At 43.4% G+C, this 17,143-nt stretch overlaps 1 protein-coding gene across 3 annotated transcripts in view; it reads right to left on the reverse strand.

Moving 5' to 3' along the window:
• The window catches only part of FBXO42 (F-box protein 42), a 106,252-nt gene extending 89,438 nt beyond the window's left edge, over positions 1–16,814 (reverse strand). For 2 of the 3 annotated variants that reach the window (XM_086324880.1, XM_086324907.1), the window contains exon 1: positions 16,213–16,771. The gene's annotated coding sequence lies outside the window, so the exon portion shown is untranslated. Of the gene's footprint in view, positions 1–16,212 lie in introns of all 3 variants that reach the window. The other variant, XM_086324860.1, reaches the window with a different exon arrangement.
• Positions 16,815–17,143: the final 329 nt, after the last annotated feature.

Consider the following 17,143-nt stretch of genomic DNA (forward strand, 5'->3'; position numbering starts at 1 on the left):
CTTCCTCAATTTTAGACTTCACTTGATTCCGTCCCTTCATTTTAGAGATGAGGAAGGGACTTGCCCAAGATCACAGGCCTACATGATTAATTAGGGCAGGCCTCTTGATTACCTATTTGGTGTAACAAAAGCTGTTTCCTTTGCAGCATCCTCAAATGATCTCCAAGATATCTATCTTTATGGTCTCCTGGAAGATTCAGTCAGGAATGCTCAACAAACTCCTTTGCTAAAGCTCTTTGCCAAATGTTAACACGATTGTGAGAAACTATCGCCCTCTGCTGGTAACATGCAGTAACTTACAAAGCCTTAACCGACTGCAGCAAGGAAAAACTAATCAATCCCACCTCAAACAGTGAGACTTAGCTGACGCCCGATTGATGGTCTCATCGACCATGTTGCTGCCAAGGCGGTTAGAACAATTTTCTTAAAAGAATGAGTTCAGGGCTTCCCTGGTGGCTCAGTGGTTAAGAATCCACCTGCCAGTGCAGGTACTTGGGTCAGCCCCTGGTCAGGAGATTCCACACGCTGCAGGGTAGCTAAGCCTGTGCACCACATCTTAACGGAAATCTGTGCTGTAGAGCCCACAAGCTGCAACTACTGAGCCCACACACCTATAGCCTATGCTCTGCAACAAAAGCCCCTGCAGTGAGAAGCCCACACGTCGCAATAATGCAGTAGCCCTAGAGCCTGGCGCTGGGAGGGACTGGGGGCAGGAGGAGAAGGGGACGGCAGAGGATGACATGGCTGGGTGGCATCACCGACTCAATGCACATGAGTCTGGGTGGACTCCAGGGGTTGGTGATGGACAGGGAGGCCTGGCGTGCTGCGATTCATGGGGTCACAGAGTCGGACACGACGGAGCGACTGGACTGGACTGAAAGCCCATGCAGCAATGAAGACCCACCGCAGCCATAAATAAGTAAATTAATCTTTTTTTTTTTTTTTTTAAGAATTGAGTTCACAGGAGGATGTATTTAAAGTATAGTTCCAGAGAGTGAACAAAACAAAATCTTCGATCTTTCAAGTTGGTCAAGACTTTAATGGTATTAGTAGTATTTTAGAGCAGACTATTTGAACTGCTGAAAAGTGAAAGGGAAGTCGCTCAGTCGTGTCCAACTCTTTGTGGCCCCATGAACTTTAATCCACCACACTCCTCCGTCCATGGAATTTTCCAGGCAAGGGTACTGCAGTGGGTTGCCATTTCCTTCTCCAGAGATCTTCCCGACCCAGGGATCGAACCCAGGTCTCCCGCATTGTAGGCAGATGCTTTAGCATCTGAGCCACCAGGGAAGTCATTTGAACTGCTAGTGGAATATATATGTGAAGTGCCAATGAGAAACCTAGCTATATGAGTTGGAAACATTAGGTCAGTTCAAGGTTGGAGATGAACTTTGGGAGTCACCAACTGTGGGTGGCTTACACCAGAGGCATGTTGGTAAACAATGGACTGAGGACAGACGAAGAGATGATTGAAATTCCAGACACAGGAAGTCATGAAACCAGAAAGCTAGTAAGCATGTTACTGTAACTTCTAAATAAAGACTAGTAACAGCTTCAGCAATATGTGAACCGTGAACTTCCTGATGTTTAAGCTGGTTTTAGAAAAGGCAGAGGAACCAGAGATCAAATTGCCAACATCCGCTGGATCATGGAAAAAGCAAGAGAGTTCCAGAAAAACATCTATTTCTGCTTTATTGACTATGCCAAAGCCTTTGACTGTGTGGATCACAATAAACTGTGGAAAATTCTGAAAGAGATGGGAATAGCAGACCACCTGACCTGCCTCTTGAGAAACCTGTATGCAGGTCAGGAAGCAACAGTTAGAACTGGACATGGAACAATAGACTGGTTTCAAATAGGAAAAGGAGTATGTCAAGGCTGTATATTGTCACCCTGCTTATTGAACTTATATGCAGAGTACATCATGAGAAACGCTGGACTGGAAGAAACACAAGCTGGAATCAAGATTGCTGGGAGAAATATCGATAACCTCAGATATGCAGATGACACCACCCTTATGGCAGAAAGTGAAGAGGAACTAAAAAGCCTCTTGATGAAAGTGAAAGAGGAGAGTGAAAAAGTTGGCTTAAAGCTCAACATTCAGAAAACGAAGATCATGGCATCCGGTCCCACCACTTCATGGGAAATAGATGGGGAAACAGTGGAAACAGTGTCAGACTTTATTTTTTTAGGCTCCAAAATCACTGCAGATGGTGACTGCAGCCATGAAATTAAAAGACGCTTACTCCTTGGAAGGAAAGTTATGATCAACCTAGATAGCATATTGAAAAACAGAGACATTACTTTGCCAACAAAGGTTCGTCTAGTCAAGGCTATGGTTTTTCCAGTGGTCATGTATGGATGTGAGAGTTGGACTGTGAAGAAAGCTGAGCGCTGAAGAATTGATGCTTTTGAACTGTGGTGTTGGAGAAGACTCTTGAGAGTCCCTTGGGCTGCAAGGAGATCCAACCAGTCCATTCTGAATCCAGTCCCTGGGATTTCTTTGAAAGGAATGATGCTAAAGCTGAAACTCCAGTACTTTGGCCACCTCATGCGAAGAGTTGACTCATTGGAAAAGACTCTGATGCTGGGAGGGATTGGGGGCAGGAGGAGAAGGGGATGACAGAGGATGAGATGGCTGGATGGCATCACTGACTCGATGGACGTGAGTCTGGGTGAACTCCGGGAGCTGGTGATGGACAGGGAGGCCTGGCGTGCTGCGATTCATGGGGTTGCAAAGAGTTGGACACGACTGAGCAACTGAACTGAACTGAACAGTTAAGTCATGACTGCAATTTATAATAATCATTAAGCATACAAATGGCAACATTTCTCAACAGGAAACTCACTTTAGAAAGATTAAATGGCATGCTAAAAATATGAGAAGAAACCTATTCTAAGAAGTGCATTCTAAGTCAGATAACTTCATTGTAGCAGCCAAAAGCAACACTACTAAATGATGTTTTGAATACTGAGAGGCCTACCGAACATGCCAGAGAGAATAAAAAAAAAAAGTTATTTGCCTCTTCTCCTGCTTTCATGTTTTGGCAAAAAAAAAAAAAAAAAAAAAAACAGGATCAGAGAAGTGAGAATTATAAATCTTCTTAAGGCAGGCAGGGGCTTCCCCAGTGGCTCAATGGGTAAAGAGTCCACCTGCAGTGCAGGAGACACAGGTTCAATCCGTGGGTCAGGAAGATCCCCCGGAGGAGGAAACGGCAAGCCACTCCAGTATTCTTGCCTGGAGAATTCCGTGGACAGAGAGCCTCGTGGGCTACAGCCCATGGATCACAAAGAGTCGGACACGACTGAGCGACTAATCCGATCTGATCTGAATGTCGATAAAACAACTAATGTTTTCACCTCACAGTAGAGGATACAGTGTTAACAGATGCTTGGAACACTGCTTTATGAGGAGGAAATACTGTAATCACTTTCACTCTATCAGATAGAAATAATAAAATGTATGCATCCGTGGATATCTTTCATCCTTTTGTTACCAAGCAAGGGCTCACTGTCTGACACACACAGAAGCCAATACTATGGCACCAGCTTTTAGAAAAAGAATGACTTTTATTGTGAGGTCAAGCAATAGGAGGCAGGGCTCAAATCTGTCTCCCCATCCAGTGTTCAGGGTAAAAGGTAAGGGGTTAGGGGAATTTCAAACTTGGCACAGTCTTATTGGCTAGTCTTGGAGGTCAGAAAGCCGATTGGAATCAAGCTACTTGGACAGCCGGAAGCTGTCCAAGTCTTTCTTACTGAAGAACTTCTTGCTGGTAAAAGGCTCCAGTGGCAACATTCCTATTTTATGAGTTCTGTAAACTGAAGATTCTAGGTCCTGGGGTCATCCTGGAGACATGGGTTCCTGTCTGCCACAGGTGCCGTGCTGTCTGTAAAATAACTCAAGGCTTGATTAATCAACAGCCTATTGAAGGAGGCAAACCAGGGTAAACAGGTCAATGTTTATGTGCTATTTCAGATTTCCCCCTTTTCTTTGTACATTCCTCAGTCTTAAGGCAAACAGGGTGACGCCCGCTCTGGCTGTAGGAAATGGTCTCCAGCAGTGTCACAGGAATAACGCAGACGAAAGTGGCTCGCAAGACAGGCTCCACTTCCGCAGGCAAAGATGCAGGAGCCAGCACGCCGCGTGGGACGTGCTCCCGGTGTTCATCCCTGAAACGCAGGTTCCCTCCCCTGGATCCTCGCAGGCGGAAGACCAGAGAGTCACAATCTTCCCCGAACGGCGCCTAAGTTTTTATTGGTCGATGGGGGTCATGCGTGATACTTGTAAGCTTCTGAGTGGAGGATTTATATTAAATATTTTCTCCAGCCCTTTAGTTCTTTGCACGTGTGCAGGGTAAAGCCCACAAAAGTAGCCTGCCAAATTGTTCTTATGAGGAAGAGAAACCAGGAAGGTAAGAAAACAAACGACTGACAATGAGTCACCATCCTAGGAATCCTGTGCACAAGCCAGATACATACATATACACACACATATATATACATAACCTTCCTATTTAACTGTTCTAAAAAAAAAAAAAAAATATGAATCCATTTCTTCAATCTTTCTTCTTTGGTAGAAAAGACCATATTTTTCTTACAATTCCCACCCCCTTTTTATGATAGTCGATTATTCTTTTCCTTAAACTTAGCATCGAATGACTTTCATCTTCAGACTCCTCCAGGAATAGAAGGTTGATATGATAGGCTGCAGTGGACTGCTTGGTGATTAACTGCTTGGTTAATATTCATCTGTGCACTAGGCTCCTGACACAAGGAATGATGCAACACCCTACCTGGGTATTTCAAGTGTGACAATACGGGTAGTCAGGATAGACATCATGATGCCTCTCTGTATCCCAAACCACTGTTCCATCAAACTGGACAATGGGTCATCTATCCCTGAGTTTTCGGCCGACTCATTACCCAAGGTGTTCAGACCTTGCAAGGCCCTTGTTATTGTGCCCTCAGGGGCTGTGTTGTTGGGTATGAAAGTACGACATTGACACCCTCCAAAACACATACTCCTCCCTTTTCTGCCAGAATCAGGTCTGAAAGTGAAACTCATTCAGTCGTGTCCGACTCTTTGCGACCCCATGGACTATATAGTCCATGGAATTCTCTAGGATAGAATACCAGAGTGGGTAGCCTTTCCCTTCTCCAGGGCATCTTCCCAACCCAAGGATCGAACCCAGGTCTCCTGCATTGCAGACAGATTCTTTACCAGCTGGGCCACAAGGGAAGCCCAGAATCATGTCTAAGGCCACTCAGTTTTCCCCATGCCATTTTGCTGGTAGCATCTGTTTTGCTATTCCCCTTAGAGCATCCCTGGTATAGTTAACAAGCCTCCGCTGGTTATAGTAAATACAGTTTATCCAATCAACATTTTTATTAATGGTGGACCACCAGAATAATATCAACTCGAACCTCGCTGCTATTTGGTTTCTAGCCTTGGATTCATTCGGAATACCTCTAGGGACCCCAATAGAATATATATGGACCAAATGACCCACCCGGGGCAAGAGTGTTCCTTTTGGCTCTATGGTTAGTCTGCTTATGAGATGGATCCGAGTGTCGAAATGCCAGGGTGAAAAGGATAGCCAATTGAACTAGGGTGCAAATTCCACTCCAATTGGCCGCTAGAGTCTCAAGCAATGGTCCTCCACAACACCAGATGTCTTCCCAGGCCATAGTTCATGCAGAATGGCTGTTCATTCCCTCAAAGGACTGGGCTTCACTGCACCCGGATTCACTCCCCCAGAATGCTAACTGCTCCCCCCACCTAGAGAGGCACGAGGTGTAGTTTGCATTATGGAACGGGGGTCTGACAGTCCTTGGGGGTTACGCCCTGGACCCCTCACAGTCACGAACATTAGTGACAAGGTCCTGCAGGGTTTACTACCCCAGGCCATATTGTACTGAAGAGGAGCATCATGCATTCTATGCCCACAGCATCTGAGGTCCATCGAGTGGCAGTGGTACCACTGAGACTCCGGCCTACCTGCCGCACAAGCATAACAGCTGCTCTCATTCCAAGTGCGCACAGAATATTTAATCCATTCCAGCCAGGCATTTGTCTCCTTGTATCCTGTCTCAATGTCTATGGTCTGTTGTAAATCTTTTACCTGTAATTTATTATGTATATGACCTTGAGTTCATGGGAGTCCCAGGCTACACCTTCCTATCCATCCTGGTAGGTGCCAAGGCTATAAGTTACTACCACAACTCCATTGAGTTTCATATCAATCATTCTCTGTAAGGTTAATAATAGGCATAGTTCACCAAGTACTCAGCCTAGTTTTATAATAATACTAGGTTGATCATTCTTAGTACAATTTAATTGTTCCCAACATAAAGAGCTTTTAAACTTAACCATAGCCTGGTGTTAAGCATATAGATCCATCCCATAATTGTGGGAATTTTCCTTTTAGTAGACAAGAGATCACATTTTTTTTTTGATTGAGACTTAGCTTGTTACTGAGTTTAAACGACCCTAAGAAAACACTTAAATCTATGAGCCAGGGTCAGAGAAGGTATTATTAACTGACCAAGTGAGAGGATCCCATCTAGTAATATCATGAATAGACAGAACAGGACTGAACTCTCTTCTAAAATAAACTTCCTAGGGTCTATCCTATCAGAGTCCTGGAGAGGAGAAATCCACCAAGGTAACACAGAAGTACTAGGCCACAACCCAACAATTGGATTGAGTTTTAAATTAGCATAGAATCATGTCTGTGATAGAAAACATTTGATTGATGTGCAAAGGTCCAAGAAATCAAGAAAACGTTGTCAATGATCCTATGAATCAGGTCGGGCATCTTGGGCAAGCTGTCTGCTTCTGATGTCGTCTTCTTCTCGTCCTAGCACAGTGTACTTTGCTCTGTTTGAGCGTCGTCTTCATTTGAGTTTGAGGTCAGCCAGTCCTCTTTATAGACCAGTCCAGTGTAGGGGCCTTTGGAAATGGGAGTTAGTCCAAGAGTCAATTTTCCTTCAATTTCACTGTGCATGAGCCAGTTAAGAGTAGCTGATAAAAGGTCATTCCAGCCAGGTTGGAGACTGTTCCTTAAATTATGTCTTTTTCCAGTCTTGGTGGCAGGTCGCGAGGCATCTGATCTTTATCCAAAGACAGATTATTGAGCTAAGCTTCAGAAACAAACTGAGAGTGTCCTTTAATAATTCAATTAAATTTTACATTAAAATACCCTAACAGCAAAGATCCATTCAGGAAATGAGTCTTAGCACATACAGACTTTCGTTAACAAACTGGGATTTAACACTCATTGAAACATCCTTTTCTCCCTAAAATCACCCTCATTTTTACCAAATATAACCAAATTAAGACTTGTTTATAAAATAGGTCTATTCTCAATAAACTTGACCTGATTATTTATATAACCATAATTGATCACAGACTTTTTTTGCTTTGCTGAAACTTTTATGGAGTCTCAAACTTAACTTTAAAATAAAACCTTTCAGGGCTAGGAAAGTCATCCCAAAGGCTTATCACAGATTTTGCCTAACAGATCTAAGTGAATTCCTCTCTTTCTCAAGGTCTCCAAAACTGAGATTTCTGTACCAGTTAGTGAGATAATCTTCCTAATTTATCTGATAAAGTTACTGGAACCCTAAGAGTTTCCAATCTCTGAAGGGGTCAGATAGAGAAAAAAGGTAAATGTTTCAATTTGTTTATTAAATATCATTTTACCAAATTACTGTTAAGTCATAATTAGTTTGAAGGGAAGGTTTCCTAAGATCTAGAAAACACAGATTCAAACCAGTAATTTTTCAGAAACCATAAAAGTGATAAGCGTATTTCCCAATTCATTCAGTCCTTTTGTTAACCATTGTACAGTCATCAGGTTTCCCACTAGAATCCTTAATTTCTTACCCAGTTCAGAAACTCGTATTTATCCAAAAGTCCTTTCTATAAATCTTCTTGAAGAGGAAGCATTTTCAAAAGAAACTTGGTTAGTGCTGTGACAACACTTTAAGATAGTAATTAGAATTATGGCAACATTTTACCTGAATATATCAGAATTTATATATAAATTGTTTCTAGGATATCTGTATTAGTAACATTTACCATAGAGACTTATTATTCACTTGACAATATTTCCCATGTAATTCAACACGGAAGTTGAACCCAATTAGTGTAATATCTCCCTTTGGGATGTTTCAGGGTCCCTCTGAAGCACCGCAAAGTTAGCTAGAAGCCAAAAGTGCTTCACCAGAATGATTTAGGAAGTTTTGTCAACAAATATCAGAAAGGTTTAGAGCACTCAGTCAGATGGGACTATAGGTCACTGTGAAACAATAGCTATTCACTCAGCCAAAGTAAAAATACGGGATTTCAAAGGCAAATACAGAACAGACAATTTAAGAGGCAAATAAACTTAGATCTACTGTCAAATGCAGTTCAACATCTGAAGAAAGTGTGTCCTTTTAACAGAGAGAAAAGCCAAATTCAAGTTTTTGCGCTAGCTTATTTTTATTCATTAACAGTCCCAAATTTCTTTAGCTTCTCTGTAAGAGGAAACTAATGTACAGTAATAAATGTTTCAAAATCTTACTTTATTTGGAAATGAGCTAGCTATTCAGTGAACTTCCATCACTTAGTTTAGCACAACCCTTAGAAATTCAAGGTACCCCAATTTGGACAGACTATTTCAGACAGACATTCCTAAAGCATAATTATTCTTAATAGAGTTTATCTAAAAGCTCATATCTCATTTACATTTTTCTGAAGTTTCTTCACTCAAAAAGACCGTATTTTTCTTACATAGCTGCTGCTTGCTGAGTAGCAGCATAGATTATTATAACAGGAATGAAATTGTTTTTGCACTTGATTGTAAACATTCACAAGTCCTGCTTTGAATTCTAAAGTCTCAGGCAATCATCACGTGAGTGGAAGAGGCCTTTTTAAATACACGAGACAGATAATAAGTAAAAAAATTGGTGAGTAAAAAGATTAACCCTATGATACACAGAACTATGACTCCTAATTTTAACAGTCCTCCAAAAACATACCTTATTATTTAGGAGTCCATGAAACCAAGAAAAAGAAATGCAAGAAAGCAAAATGGCTATCTGAGGAGGCCTTACAAATAGCTGTGAAAAGAAGAGAAGCGAAAAGGAAAGGAGAAAAAGAAAGATATACCCATTTGAATGCAGAGTTCCAAGTAGCAAGGAGAGATAAGAAAGCCTTCCTCAGCAATCAATGCAAAGAAATAGAGGAAAACAATAGAATGGGAAAGATTAGAGATCTCTTCAAGAAAATTAGAGATACCAAGGGAACATTTCATGCAAAGATAGGCTCAATAAAGGACAGAAATGGTATGGACCTAACAGAAGCAGAAGATATTAAGAAGAGGTGGCAAGAATACACAGAAGAACTGTACAAAAAAGATCTTCACGACCCAGATAATTGTGATGGTGTGATCACTCACACTCACCAAGAGCCAGACATCCTGGAATGTGAAGTCAAGCGGGCCTTAGGAAGCATCACCATGAACAAAGCTAGTGGAGGTGATGGAATTCCAGTGGAGCTATTTCAAACCCTGAAAGATGATGCTGTGAAAGTGCTGCACTCAATATGCCAGCAAATTTGGAAAACTCAGCAGTAGCCACAGGACTGGAAAAGGTCAGTTTTCATTCCAATCCCAAAGAAAGGCAATGCCAAAGAATGCTCAAACTACCGCACAATTGCACTCATCTCACACACTAGTAAAGTAATGCTCAAAATTCTCCAAGCCAGGCTTCAGCAATGTGACTTGTGAACTTCCAGATGTTCAAGCTGGATTTAGAAAAGGCAGAGGAACCAGAGATCAAATTGCCAATATCCACTGGATCATGGAAAAAGCAAGAGAGTTACAAAAAAAACATCTATTTCTGCTTTATTGACTATGTCAAAGCCTTTGACTGTGTGGATCACAAGAAACTGTGGAAAATTCTGAAAGAGATGGGAATACCAGACCACCTGACCTGCCTCTTGAGAAACCTGTATGCAGGTCAGGAAGCAACAGTTAGAACTGGACATGGAACAACAGTCTGGTTCCAAATAGGGGAAGGTGTATGTCAAGGCTGTATATTCTCACCCTGCTTATTTAACTTATATGCACAATACATCATGAGAAATGCTGGGCTAGAGGAAGCACAAGCTGGAATCAAGATTGCTGGGAGAAATATCAATAACCTTAGATATGCAGATGACACCACCCTTATGGCAGAAAGTGAAGAGGAACTAAAAAGCCTCTTGATAAAAGTGAAAGAGGAGAGTGAAAAAGTTGGCTTAAAGCTCAACATTCAGAAAACGAAGATCATGGCATCCAGTCCCATCACTTCATGGGAAATAGATGGGGAAACAGTGGAAACAGTGTCAGACTTTATTTTGGGGGGCTCCAAAATCACTGCAAATGGTGATTGCAGCCCTGAAATTAAAAGACACTTACTCCTTGGAAGGAAAGTTATGACCAACCTAGACAGCACATTAAAAAGCAGAGACGTTACTTTGCCAACAAAGGTCTATCTAGTCAAGGTTATGGTTTTTCCAGTGGTCATGTATGGATGACAGCTGGACCATAAAGAAAGCTGAGTGCTGAAGAATTGATGCTTTTGAACTGTGGTGTTGGAGAAGACTCTTCAGAGTCCCTTCGACTGCAAGGAGATCCAACCAGTCCATCCTAAAGGAGACCAGTCCTGGGTGTTCATTGGAAGGACTGATGCTGAAGCTGAAACTCCAATCCTTTGTCCACCTCATGTGAAGAGTTGACTCATTTGAAAAGACCCTGATGCTGGGAGAGATTGAACGTGGGAGGAGAAGGGGATGATAGAGGATGAGATGGTTGGATGGCATCACCAACTCAATGGACATGGGTTTGGGTAAACTCCGGTAGTTGGTGATAGACAGGGAGGCCTGGCGTGCTGCAGTTCATGGGGTCGCAAAGAGTTGGACACAACTGAGCGACTGAACTGAACTGAAACCATGTTATTTTAAACATTTTTAGTGATTGAATATTTATTTATATAGGCCTGGACCAGACTTCTGGGCAGAAGCTGTCTACTTTGAAGATGTCCTCATCTCTTCCTGGCCAGGTGGAGTCTTAGCTGTCCTATTTCTATATGAAAAGTAACTTAAGGTCAGTTAAGGGTTCACAAGTGTCAAGAAATCAGTGATGGGTTTCCAGGCCCCACCAGTATTAAGAAGGCTGGTACGCTTACTTTCTCCCGTCCATAAAGAATGTGCCCTGTTTGAGAACTGTAAAGGGGACGGGGAGCTGCTGGTTAAAAATGGGTACTATTTTTACTCAGGAGTGGTATACCCAAGGTTTAACTCTGTTTAGCTCTACTGAAGAATGTGTAAACAGAAGAACTTCATAGGGTCTATCCACTTGGGCTGCAGTTGATCTTCAACGAAGTAATGATTCCAAGTTTCAGGAGGACCCAATTCCCTGGGCTTCTGCATTGCAAAGGAATGTCTGTGGGAAACATTAATCAACTAGAGAATAAGATAGCACCAAGAAATTGTACACATTTTATACTATCTAATCCTTTTAACAATGTGATCACTTTCAAGACTGCAATAATAGTCTTAAGGAAGGCTCTCCCATATAACAGTTCATAAGGGCTCAAGTGGCCCTTACTTCCAGGGGCCATTCTAACCCTTCTCAAAAAGGCAACTGTTAAGACCTCATCGCAAGTGAAGTTGGTTTCCTGATGTACTTTGAGAGCTCCATCAAGCATGTAACTTCTACTGTAGCCCAAGGGCCCCGTAGACCCTTGAGTTACCCCGGCTATGATATCTCCTCCGCTGTCACTTTGAATTGAAAGAGGTAACTCAAAACGAGGGCTAGTTTCTTTCAGTAAGGCCTTTTTACCTAGGAAGCTCTCTCTCTGGCGTGGAAAATCTTCACCCCATTCTGTGAAGGTGTCCACAAATACCAGCAAATATCTATAACGTCCCATGGCTCTTGGCGTAACAGTCAAGTCTATTTGCCAATCACCTCCTGGTTCTGTTGGAGGTGGCCCAGTTTTAGGGTTGTTTCTGGTGCAAATCAGGCGGTTTTGTATTACCTTTTGAATGGTCCTTTGCATTTATGGACTAACAATAAACTTTTGTAGACAATGATAGGTTGTATCCTTCCTATAATGGGTTCCTTGATGTAGTTGAGCATAAGTCTTCCCATTAAATGCTGCAGTCTAAGCACTAGTTCCTGTTCATTATATATCCAGCCTTCTTCGTTTGTTACTCATCATCATCTAAGTCTCAAAAGTCAACATAAAATCCCCTTTCATCACCTCTCTCTAGAATCATTTCTGAAAACTGATCAGTCAGGTCAGGTCTGGGATACTGTTCTTCAGTTATTTGTATACAATCGTGAACAGGTTCTTCTGTTGCACTGGGGAGCAGAGTGGCTGGGTTTAAAGCAGATACCTCCTTTAATGTTACATTCGGTTTGTCAAATAGGATGGCTCGGTATTTTCCTAGCCTCTTTGAAGTAAGCAAATATCTGCCCTTTCGTTCAAGTAAAGGTTGCACGCGGTGCGGAGTGTGCACACTAGTAGGACTGCCCTCAGTGAACTTTTCAGCTTCTCGTAAGAGGTCACAAGTTGCAGCCACAGCCCGGAAGCAAACTGGCCATCCTTGACTTACAATATCCAATTGTTTGGAAAGATAAGCTACTGGCCTTCTGGCAGTATCTAAATTTTGAGTTAGCACTCCAAGACTCACACCCTGTCTTTCATGCACAAAAAGGTCAAATGGCTTTCTAATGTCCGGGAGACCAAGGGCTGGGGCTGTTGAAATTTTCTCCTTGATGGTATGGAATGACTCAAGGCATTCAGCAGTCCAGTTTAATGGCTCATTGACACTTCTTTTGAGAGCCTCGTATAGAGGTTTGACTATGAGTCCAAAGTTAGGAATCCAAATACGACAAAACTCAGCCTTTCCTAAGAATCTTTTCAGTTGCTTTTTGGTGGTGGGTACATTCACCCCAGCTATTGCTTCCCTTCGATCTGGCAACAGATTTCTCTGTCCTTTTGACAACTCAACTCCTAGATACTTTACAGTTGGTTGAGAAATTTGTACCTTTTCTTTGGAGACTTTATATCCCCGGTCTGCCAAAAAGTTTAAAGTGCGGACTGTATTTTGGTCTGAAGCTTCCTTAGTTTTACTAGCAATTAGTATATTACCCACATACTGGAGTAAGATTCCTTCATTTAATTGGAGATCCTTCAAGTCCTTCAAAAAGGCCTCCACAAAGATGGTGGTGGCATTTTTAAATCCTAGTGGAAGGACCGTCCAGCAATACTGCTGCTTTATGTTTGTCTCTGGATCTTCCCACTCGAATGCAAACACTTTCTGGGACTCAGGACTGAGGGGTATGCAATAAAAGGCATCTTTCAAGTTCAGAACTGTAAACCAGGAAAAGTCTCCAGATAAATCTGGATTTGGCATCACTGAATGTATATCCTCTACAATCTGGTTGATAGCTCTCAAATTCTGCACAAAAAGATACTCTCCAGTCCCAGGTTTTTTTACTGGCAAGATAGGAGTGTTATATGGGGACTGACATGGTTGAATTAATTGGTATTTAAGAAAGGTGTTTATCATAGGCTTTATAGCTTCCTTTACTTCCCTTTTCAAAGGAGGCTGCTTTAAATTTGGAACCTGGGCACCTGGACGGAGTTTTACTACTACTGGGTCAGCTGTCTTGGCTCTTCCTGGTGTCCCATCAGCCCAAACGTCTGCTCTTATCTTTTGTAAAATTTCTTCAGGGACATCTGATGGAGTCTTGTCTCCCAATTGTAATGGTGCAGCTTGGAGGGTGAAAACTTGACCTGGGAGTACTCTGGTGTCTACTTTTTCTGCTGAGAAACCCACTCGGTCATTTAAATTTGTTAGTACCTCTTGCCCTGCTAAGGGACTATGACATTCAAACTCATACATAAAGTTGTACTTTATAGATGTTTTCTCTACGTGACATTCGAGCTGCTGTAGAAAAGGTTTCTGAGCAACTTCCCCAAATACACCATTGATGGACGTTGTCTTGGAGGAGAGGGGGCCCCGTCTGTTTTTGGGACACTCCCGTTTCCAATGTCCTTCCTGTTTACAAAAGGCACACTGTTGTGGCCCAACAAATGGATGACCTTTCCGGTTGGGTCTTGGAGGTCCCTGGGGTCTTACCAGTGGCCACTTGTTCTTTCTTGCAGATGTCCTGCTGGGTCTTGAGTGGTCAAGGCTGAGCAGAGCAGCCTTCCTCAAGATGCACTGCTCCTGCTTTTCTCGAATTTTGAGTAGGCCTCTGAACACTTCAAGAGCAACCTCAAGCAACTGAGACGTTGGCAGCCACGGTCCCTCTTCCAGTTGCTGTAGTTTTCTTCTTATATCTGGGGCACTCTGACTAATAAAGGTTAAATTGACCAGTCCCATATTATTTGGGTGTTCTGGATCAATATCGGTATATTTTCGGAAAGCCTCATGAAGCCTTTCAAGAAAGGTGTACGGGCACTCCTCCTGCCCTTGCCTTACATTCTGGACCCTCCTGAAGTTGTTTGCCCCCTTTTGTAGTCCAATCATTAAACAATCTTTATAATGATCCAGCCTTGCTTGATCTTCTGGATCACTGGGATCCCATCCTGGTTCAGTTCTAGGAAGAGCCTGCTCTGCTGAAGTTCTGATTGGACTCTCTGGGTGTATCTCACGGAGCCTTTCAGCTTCCTGAAGGGCCTTCTCTAATACCATGCTGTGCTCCTCTGGACTGAGGAGGCTATTCATGAGGACCTGTATGGCAGCCCAGTTAGGATGATAAACAGTAAAGATGCCTTTAAAGAGACGTTCCATCTTCCTGGGATCATCCTGATAAGATGGCATTTTAGCTTTATAATTAAATAAATCTATTACTGATAAACCATGATGCATCACTCCACGTGCTCTGGATTGGCATTGGTCATCTAAGCCAGCTGGGACCTGCCTTAACAGAAATTGCTTTGCCTGAGGTAGAGTGTTCGCTGGGCCAAACTGAGTACCCTGATGGGGACAGAGAAGGGAGACCGTGCCTTCCTGACCATCTGCTAAGGGCGAGTACAGAGCCGGACCAACAGCCTGAGGAAGACCGGTAGACGCCTTGGCACTGCCTGCAGGAAGGCCCGCTTCACAAGTCGAGGGAACCACCAGAGGTGTGGACGAAGGGGCTATCACAAGAGGTGGCGAGGGAGGGGGTACCGAGGGAGGGGCCACCGAGGAAGGAGCTACTGAAGGAGGTGGTGAGGGACGAGGCGTTGAGGGACCATGCGCTGAGGGACGGGCTACTGGAGGAGGCGCTGAGGGACGAGGCGCTGAGGGAGGGGCTACTGCAGGAGGTGGTGAGGGACGAGGCGCTGAGGGACGGGCTACTGGAGGAGGCGCTGAGGGACCAGGCGCTGAGGGAGGGGCAGACCTTCGGGCTACTGCAACAGCTGGCGATGAAGGGACTAGACCATCATTTGACTTTGACTCAGGTAAAAGAGACTTTTTCTGAGAGTCTTGGCTCTGACCCATAGTGATCGTGTTTTCATTAATTTCCTTATACCAATTTCTCCTCTTATATAAAGTCATAAATGATTCTACATACTGGATTTCTTCCCATTTTTTCTGTCTTTTACAAAACGAGTCTAATTGTAAAATAGTATTATAGTTCAAAGACCCATTCTGGGGCCATTTTCCCCCTGACTCCAGCTGATATTTGGGCCAGACAGTGTTACACAAGTAAAGCATTTTCTTCTTTTTCATCGGCTTAGAGCTAACCCTTGACCAACTTTGAAAAACACTTTTCAAGGGAGTGTTGTCAGGTACGCTGTTACCATTCCCCATTTTAGAAGGGTTTTTTTCTTCAGGACGACCACAGCAAAATGGCAGAATACAGATTCAATAAAGTTTTTTTGTGACCATCCAATTTAACCCTACTAGCCAATTCCTAACAAATGAAACAATCAGACACTGACAAAGTTAAGGGCCTGGGACTCTAATCCGAACTTTTGAGTACCTCAGCGGCCGTAAACGTTTTCATTTTTTTGGCCGGCTCCTGGGATCTTAGTTCCAGGACCAGGAACTGAATCTCGGCTCTCCGCAGGCGCTGTAACCTTTTATACATTCTCCCTTAGAGTGGGACCCTAACCCATAATCCTGATGCGGAATGGACAATTTAGGCACAAGCGCGTTTTTACGAGGTTACTCACCCAAAAGATCCAGGAGCTGTTTCCCAAAAAAATGAAAGGAGCGCGGAGGAGCCTGGAGCGCCTCTGCGGCTGGAAGCAAGAACCCGACAGCAGAGCCTCTAGACAAATCGCGTCTAGGTGTCCACTCAGGGTCTGTGGCGAGGACCTACACCCAGCCCGGGGCTACAGGGCCTCAGCCAGACGACCACACGGCCTTAGTCCGTTTGCGATCGCCAAAAATTCTCGTCGAGCAAGGGCTCACTGCCTGGGGCGCATAGAAGCCAATACTATGGCACCAGCTTTCGAGAAAAGAGAGAGCTTTGTCGCGAGGTCGACCAGCAAGGAGACAGGAAACGGCTGAAATCTGTCTCCCAGCGCCGCGATTTGGGGCAAAATTGAAGGAGTTACGGAAAATTCAAACTTGGCACAAGCTGATTGGCTAGTTTTCAAAGCAGTCCATATATGGTTAACAAGATACTACGGCAGACGGAAGCCGGATTTTTCTTACTGAAGGACTTATTGCTTCACCTGGTTAAGGGGTCCGATGGCAACCACTTCTATTGTTTGGGTTCCCTAGACTGAAGATTCTTGGTTCCGTGGTCATCCCGGAAACACGGGTTCCCGTCTTGCACATGCGCAGTACTGTCTCTATAAGCCCTCAAGGTTTGATTAAGTGAAGTCGCTCAGTCGTGTCCGACTCTTTGCGATCCCATGGACTGTAGCCAAACAGGCTCCTCCGTCCATGGGATTTTCCAAGCAAGAATAATGGAGTGGATTGCCATTTCCTTCTCCAAGGTTTGATTAATAAATATCCTATTTAAAGAGTAAAAACCAGTTTAAACTGGTCAATGTTTTACTTCCTGCTTCATTCTTTGAGGTGTAAAAATTTTTTGAGAATTTTGAAAAAACATAATCTGCAGGTTATGAAAACTATAACTTTAAAAAAGTAAAT

Source organism: Bos grunniens, chromosome 2, assembly GCF_055505025.1.
Source record: "Bos grunniens cultivar Pamir isolate PY7600 chromosome 2, Bosgru_T2T1.0, whole genome shotgun sequence".
In the NCBI taxonomy this organism is placed as follows: Eukaryota; Metazoa; Chordata; class Mammalia; order Artiodactyla; family Bovidae; genus Bos; species Bos grunniens.